Genomic DNA, 8,612 nt, shown 5'->3' with positions numbered 1-8,612 from the left:
CTAGTTTCCGTCATATCGGTGTTATGTTCCAGGATTTTTGCGTTCCTTACGCGGTTGGGTTATAATGGGAACCCCTTGATATTTCGCCTTGATTAAAGCTTTTCCAGCAATGCCCAACATTGGTCTTACCATTTGCCACCTAGCCTTTTCTTTCATTTGGGTTCTGCAGACTCAAGGGTCATCGTATTTTAACCCCCCCGGGCCAGTGCTCCTCTGAGTGTTGGTCCAAACTAGAGCCCCTTGCAGCGCCACCTCGGAGAAACTCGAGGGCTGGTTTTAGTTGTACGGATTGCTTATCTGAGTGTGCCCTGAGAAAGAGATATGTGCAGCTCCTATCGGGATTTGTCGGCACATTCGGGCGGTGGTGCTGGTCTTGTTTTAACCTGTCGAAGTGTCTTGAATTACCGAGATACCGAGTCTGATCGGAACGTCTTGGGAGGAGGTCTATTCCTTCGTTGACCGTGAGAGCTTGTCATGGGCTAAGTTGGGACTCCCCTGCAGGGATTGAACTTTTGAAAGCCGTGCCCACGGTCATGAGCAGATGGGAATTTGTTAATGTCCGGTTGTAGATAACTTGAACCTTAACTTAATTAAAATGAATCAACCGAGTGTGTTACCGTGATGTCCTCTTCTCGGCGGAGTCCGGGAAGTGGACACGGTGTTGGAGTAATGTTTGCGCAGGTTGTTCTCTAGTTTCTCGCTCGTGCTTTGCCTCCTCTTCTCGCTCTCCTTTGCGAATAAGTTAGCCACCATACTTGCTAGTCGCTTGCTGCAGCTCCACTCATATTTTTACCTTGCCTTACCTATAAGCTTAAATAGTCTTGATCGCGAGGGTGCGAGATTGCTGAGTCCCTGTGGCTCACAGATTACTATTACACCAGATGCAGGGCCTGATGATTCCGCTCCAGGAGACGCGTGTGAGCTCAAGTGGGAGTTCGACGAAGACTCTCAACGTTACTATGTTTCCTTTCCCGATGATCAGTAGTGGTGCCCAGTTGGGGGTGATTGGGACCGTGTCGCATGTTGGGTTCTCTTTTATTTTGGCGCCGTAGTCGGGCCATGAGTGTTTGGATGATGTAATGTTATTTATGTACTTGATTGACGTGGCGAGTGTAAGCCAACTATGTTATCTCCCCTTTATTATTTATACTACATGGGATGTTGTGAAGATTGCCTAACTTGCGACATATGCCTTCAATGCGATTATGTCTCTAAGTCGTGCCTCGACACGTGGGAGCTATAGTCGCATCGAGGGTGTTACAAGTTGGTAATCAGAGCCTTCCCCAACCTTAGGAGCCCCATTGCTTGATCGTTTTTAGTGGCGGAGTTGTGTCTAGAAAAATGTTTTGAGTCTTTTAGGAATTATATATCGGAGAGTTTAGGAATTCTTTTTTCTTCTCAGTCTCCTCATCGCTCTGGTAAGGCATCCTGACGTAGAGTTTTGACTCTTCTCTTCTCAAATTTCACTAAATTTTTTTTAGGATCACGCGGGTATCTTGGAATCGTTCCGATGGTTTTATGATGAGAACATTGACTTGGTGCCTCCTGTCAGGGGTTTAGTGGAAGTGTCCCGGGGAGTTGAGCTCTGAGGTGTTGTCATCATAATTTTATTGTTGCAGTTCTGGAATACCTGAGTCTAGTACGCCGACATCGAAAATCTCTTTTATGCAGTTCGTTGGTGAGATAACCTCGACGCCACCCAGTACTGGGGCGGGAGTTCGGGAGTATCGCCATAACTTGTATAAGGGATGCTTTTCGAAGGTTGAGGTAGATGGTTTCCGAAGGTTTCTTGGTTATGTGTTGAAGGATGGATACAGCTGGATGTAGGATTTGCTAGTTTGGGTGAGATATTATGCTTCCCCTGTATCCCCAACACCTGATTGCATAACCGGAAAGGTTCGGGAGTTTCATAGGTGGGAATTCTAGTAGCTCTAGTTTTTCTTCCACGGATATTGGTTTGAGATTGGGATTTCTTACCGATTATTCGTTCTTGATCCGTACCTTGTTGATTTATTTCTCTACCTTAATTCTACGTGGCTTCTCAATTTATGGATATGTGACCATTTCAAAGAGGAATGCATTCGTTCATTTTGTTCGGATGTGAAGACTATATGTTGCAATTTTCATTACGTTGGATTCAGCTTCAATATATTTATCTGTCAATGTGCTAATGGTAGTCAACCTCTTCAGGATGGCTCCTCCAACGCGCACGACTCCGAATCCTGATCCGCCACCACCTCCACCTCCTCCAGAGGCATGGCAAGCTGTGATGGCCGCAACCAATGCAAACACACAGTTGATCATGCAAATTCTTCAAGAGCGCAATCAAGGCGGTCAAGGGAATCAAGGCAGCAGTCAGAGTCACTTTGCTACACTCAACCAGATCCTTGCTAATGGGCCAAAGACTTTCAGCAATTGTGTTGAGGCAACCGATGCTGACGATTGGCTTGTGGATCTGTGTAAGCATTTCGAGTGCAGTAACGTCAGGCCTGAGGACTTTGTTAAGTTCGCTTCCTTCCAACTCAAAGATCAAGCTACAGAATGGTTCCAGCAGTACAAGGACTCCAGAGGTGGACGTGTTATCACTTGGGATGATTTCTGTCGAGATTTTCGAGCTCATCATATTCCCCAGAGCGTGGTTGAAGCAAGCGTGAGGAATTCCGCAATCAGAAGCAAGGCCCTTTGTCTGTCTATGACTACAACAAGTTGTTCCAGAAGCTCGCCCGCTTTGCCAAGCAGGACGTCCCTGATGAGAAGAGCATGATATATCAGTTCAGGGGTGGTCTCAGAGAAGATATTCAGCTCGCTCTTGGTCTCTTCGAGCCCTTGAGATACGATGAGTTCTGCAACATGGCACTGAAGCAAGAGGCTGCTCAGTTGAGGTGTGATGCTTCCAAGAAGCGAGTCAGAGATGTTACTCCTTCTTCCTCGACTCAAGTGGCCAAGCAGCAGAAGTTCTGGCTTCCTCCTCCTCCGTTCCATCAGCCGAATCAGCAGAAGAGCAAAGGTGGCAGTGGTTCTTCCCACCCACCCAACCCTGGCTTTCAGAACAAGACTTCGTCTCAAGCTCCAAGATTGAGTGCTCCGTATCATCGTCCGCTTTCAGAGGTCACGTGCAACAAGTTCCAACAGAAGGGTCACTATGCCAACAAGTGTTTCAACCAGAGGCGTCTTCCTCCTCCTCCTGTCAGATCGGCAAGTACAGTTGTGGTCAAGCATAACCCCAAGCACGCCAAGGTCAACTTGATGAATGCAGCTCAGGCAGAGGACTCGTCAGATGTGATTATGGGTAACCTTCCTGTTAATGATATTCCTGCAAAAGTTCTTTTTGACACTGGTGCATCGCATTGTTTCATCTCAAGACCTTTTGCATCTAAGCATGATTTTGTTACTCAAGTGTTGCCGAAGCCGTTGGCTATAGTCTCTCCGGCCCGTCAAATGACATCTCAAGTATGCGTTCCGGATGTTACTATCACTTTGGGTGACTATAAGTTCTTGTCCTCTCCAAATGTTCTTGGTGACTCGGATATTGATCTTATTCTCGGGATGGATGGTCTTTCTAAGCACAAGGCTCAGCTTGATTGTGCAGCCAGGCAGATTCAATTGACTCATTCGTCTGAGGATGTGATTGTCTTTGCCGCTCGTGATAATACTATCCGTCTGTTTTCTCTCAATGAGAAGGGTGAATTGGATGCCATCTCTCAAATTCCAGTCGTTTGCGAATATCAAGACGTCTTTCCAGAAGAGCTTCCAGGAATGCCTCCGCACCGGCCAGTTGAATTCGTTATTGATCTTGAGCCCGTCACGGAACCTGTGTGCAAGCGTCCTTACAAGCTCGGACCTGAAGAGTTGAAGGAGCTGAAGAAGCAACTCGATATTCAAGAGAGAATGGGTCTCATTTGGCCTAGTTCTTCTCCGTGGGGTTGTGGTGTTCTTTTTGTGAAGAAGAAGGATGGTACGGACCGACTTTGTGTTGATTACCGTCCAGTGAACAAGAAGACCATCAAGAACAAATACCCACTTCCCAACATCAATGAGCTGTTCGAACAACTCAAAGGTGCCCAAGTATTCTCCAAGCTTGATCTCCGTATGGGTTATCACCAGATTCGCATTCGTGAAGAAGATATTCCCAAGACAGCATTCAGAACAAGCTTTGGTTCATATGAATACACTGTCATGTCTTTTGGCCTCGCCAACGCTCCTCCAACGTTCTCTCGCATGATGAACTTCATCTTCAATGCCTACACCAATGACTTCGTTTTGGTCTATCTCGACGACATTCTGGTTTTCTCCAAGAACAAGGAAGACCATGCCATGCACTTGCGTTTGGTTCTTGATAAGCTCAGAGAACATCAGTTCTACGCCAAGTTCTCCAAGTGTGAATTCTGGCCTTTATCTTGGTCATATCATCTCTGCCAAGGGCATTGCCGTGAATCCTGAGAAGGTGTCTGCAATTGTGAATTGGGAACCTCCTCAGAACGTGAAGCAACTCCGCAGTTTTCTCGGTCTCGCAAGCTATTGCCGAAGATTCATTGAAAACTTTTCCAAGATCGCGAAGCCTCTCTCAAATCTTCTCCAGAAGCATGTCAAGTAGGTTTGGTCTCCGGAGTGTGATATTGCTTTCAACACTTTGAAAGAGAAGTTGAGCACTACTCCAGTTTTGACTCCACTTGATGAATCCAAGCCGTACGAGGTCTTTTGTGATGCCTCTCTCCAAGGTCTTGGCGCAGTATTGATGCAAGAGAAGAAAGTTGTTGCTTATACATCTCGCTAGTTGAAGCCTAATGAGAAGAACTACCCCACTCATGATCTCGAGTTGGCGGCAGTTGTGCATGCTCTTTTGACTTGGAGACATCTTCTATTGGGAAGAAAAGTGGAAATTTTCACTGATCACAAGAGTCTCAAGTACATCTTCACTCAGCCTAATCTCAACCTCAGGAAAACTCGATGGGTCGAAATGATTCAAGAGTATAATCCAAGTATTGAGTATACTCCAGGCAAGGCTAATGTGATTGCTGACGCTTTGAGCAGGAAGGCTTACTGCAACAGTCTGATTCTTAAGCCTTATCAACCCGAGCTTTGTGAAGCTTTCCGCAAACTTAATCTGCAAGTTGTTCCTCAAGGTTTCCTCGCCAACCTTCAAGTCTCTCCTACCTTAGAAGACCATATTCGCCAAGCCCGGCTTCTTGATGCTATGGTGAAAAAGGTGAAGATTGGGATTGCCAAGAGTCAGTACAAGTACAAGTGCTACCGCCTTGATGACAAGGACACTCTCTTCTTCGAGGATCGTATTGTTGTGCCCAAAGGTGACCTCCGTAAAGTGATCATGAATGAGGCCCACAATTCTCTCCTCTCCATCCACCCTGGGAGCACGAAGATGTATCAGGACCTCAAGCAAGCTTATTGGTGGACTCGAATGAAGCGCGAGATTGCTCAATTCGTGAATGAATGTGATGTCTGCAGAAGAGTGAAGGCAGAACACCAAAGGCCAGCAGGTCTCCTCCAACCTCTTGCCATTCCAGAATGGAAGTTTGACCACATTGAAATGGACTTCGTGACTGGGTTTCCAAAGTCCAAGCGTGGCAATGATGCTATATTCGTTGTCATCGACAAACTCACCAAAGTGGCTCATTTTCTGCCGATCAAAGAGTCGATCACTGCAGCTCAATTGGCGGAACTCTATACCTCTCGCGTTGTCTCTCTGCACGGTATTCCTCAAGTAATCTCTTCAGACCGTGGCAGCATCTTTACCTCGAAGTTTTGGGATTCTTTTCAGAAGGCCATGGGCACCAACATCCGCTTCAGCACAGCTTTCCATCCTCAAACTAGCGGTCAAGTCGAGCGTGTCAACCAGATTCTTGAAGATATGCTCAGGGCTTGTGTGATCTCCTTCGGCATGAAGTGGGAGGATTGTCTTCCTTATGCTGAATTCTCCTACAACAATAGTTTTCAAGCAAGTTCGGGCAAGGCCCCTTTTGAAATTCTGTATGGCAGGAAGTGCCGTACCCCTCTCAACTGGTCTGAAACCGGTGAACGTCAGCTTTTGGGTAATGACTTAATCACAGAAACAGAAGAAATGTGCAAAGTCATTCGTGATAACCTCAAAGCAGCCCAATCCTGCCAGAAGAGCTACTATGATAGTAAGCACCGCGATTTGGCTTTTGAGATCGGAGATCATGTTTACCTCCACGTCTCTCCTATGAAAGGTACTCGTCGCTTCGGTATCAAAGGGAAGCTTGCCCCTAGATACGTGGGACCTTTCAAGATTGTCAGCAAGAGAGGCGACCTCACCTATCAACTCGAGCTTCCTTCAAACTTTGCAAATGTTCATGACGTGTTCCATGTCTCTCAGCTTCGAAAGTGCTTCAAGACTCCTGACCGCACCGTCAACTTCGAGGACATTGAGCTCCAAGAAGTTCTCTCTTATCGTGAGCACCCAGTTGCTATTCTTGAAGAGACTGAACGCAAGACTCGCAACAAGTCAATCAAATATCTCAAAATCAAGTGGTCACACCATTCCGACCGTGAAGCTACCTGGGAACGCGAGGATCACCTCCGTTCTGAGTACCCGCTGTTCTTTCAGTCCTACATCTCGGGACGAGATCCTTTCATAGTGGCGGAGTGTTGTAACACCCCGGATGTAACTCTCCCTATTTGTACTCCAACTCTTGCCGTTTCCGGCGTTAAGTTATTTTATTTTCTTGGGTTCGGGTTTTGCCTCCGTGTGTTGTTGTCGTTTTCATGCATCTCATATCATGTCATCATGTGCATTGCATTTGCATATGTGTTCGTCTCATGCATTCGAGCATTTTCCCCGTTGTCCGTTTTGCATTCCGGCGCTTCGTTCTCCTCCGGTGGTCATTTCTAGCTTTCTTTCGTGTGTGGGGATTAAACATTTCCGGATTTGACCGAGACTTGCCAAGCGGCCTTGGTTTATTACCGGTAGACCGCCTGTCAAGTTTCGTACCATTTGGACTTCGTTTGATACTCCAACGGTTAACCGAGGGACCGAAAAGGCCTCGTGTGTGTTGCAGCCCAACACCCCTCCAATTTGGCCCAAAACCCACCAAACTCTGCTCCATGTCCTAGAGCGTTCGATCACGATCGCGTGGCCGAAAACCGCACCTCATTTGGACTCTCCTAGCTCCCTCTATGCCTATTTAAACACCCCCCGAAATCCGGATCTTCCTCTCCCCCGAAAACCCTAATTTCGCCTCCACGCCGGCCGGACACGTCCGTCCGGACCGGACGAAATCGCCGCCGCCCGCCCGCACCAGTGGCAAGCTGCCACGTGGCGCGCAGCCGCCGTTGCCGAGGCCCGCGAGGCCCATCCGAGGCCCCCGCGGCCCAGATCTGCCGCCGCCACCGCCGCCTCCTCTTCCCCGCGGCCGGGCCCGCTCGCCGTCCGGCGCCGCCGTGGCGCCATAGCCGCCGTTGCCGCCTCGTCTCCCGGGCCGCCGCGCGGCCGCTCCCGCCGTCAGCCGCCGCCGCCAACGGCCGCCGCCTCCGCGCCGGCCTCGCCGCGCCCTTCGTCCGGCCCCGCCGCCCCGGCCATCGCCGGCCCCAGGCGACGCCGGCCGCCGCCTCCACCACCTCCCGCCGGCCGCTGGTTTCTTCTTCCCCGACGAACAGCTACAGTGCGCGCCCGCCTCGGATTCCGCGCCAACCCTAGATCTGAGGAGGTTGATTTTTTTCACAGTCCCAGATATTTTTAGTTCAAGTGCCTCTGTTCGGAGCCCCATAACTTTGCATCCGTAGCTCCGATTTGGGCGTATAGCATATCAAAATTTTCATCTCAGAGAGTACATCATTTCATTCCATTGCATCATTTTCATTTGAGTTCATATTGATGCCCGAAATGCTGTTAGAAGAGGGCTACTTGAGTTAGTTGTCAGATCTGTTACTCCGTTTAGCACTTTTGTCTTTTTTTCCATGATTATTGTGTGCATGATATGCCCGTGAGTTCTTCATATGTTTTGTTAAGGGTTTTTTCATCTTTCCAGAGGTGCAAACCATGTATTTTTAGGATGTGTGTGGTGACTTGTGCAAGCTGGCAAAGTGGTGCACTTGCTAATTCTGTTTTCAGGGACTTAGTAATTTCACTAAGTCCTGGGATTGTTTATCTCACGATGCCATATGTTCTTGTTGTTTCCTATTGATCCGTGCCTCTTTGGAGGATGATCAGGAAGGCAGTTTTGTTAATCTTGTAGTGCTCAATCCATCCTTTTCTTTGTTTGCAATTATGGAGCAACCTAGCTTGAGTCAATCGAGCTCTACTTTTGCTTCGTTGCGAATCTGGGCAGATCGTCAACTTGTTTGCGATTTTCCCGATGTTATTGTAGTTGACCCGTGCATGCTATGCCATTGTTCTTGCTATGTCCAGCTTGTATTTTGTGCCTTCTTAAGGGATGTATGCTTGTCTTGCCATGACTTGCACCATGGTGAGTGCATCGAGCTCATAAACATGCCTTCGTGAGTTATGTTTCAGCATGTCCCAGTTTACACTAAGTCTGAAAACTGATTATGTTTTTGCTATGTTCGTGTGCTTGTTAGTATATTTTGTGATCCCTTTTGTCTCAAGTTCACTAAGGGACTTTTTTTAAGCTTGTTGA

This window comes from Triticum urartu, chromosome 1A (genome assembly GCF_056163025.1).
Source record: "Triticum urartu cultivar PI428250 chromosome 1A, HENAU_Tu73, whole genome shotgun sequence".
Taxonomy (NCBI): domain Eukaryota; kingdom Viridiplantae; phylum Streptophyta; class Magnoliopsida; order Poales; family Poaceae; genus Triticum; species Triticum urartu.
This window is presented reverse-complemented; position numbering follows the sequence as displayed.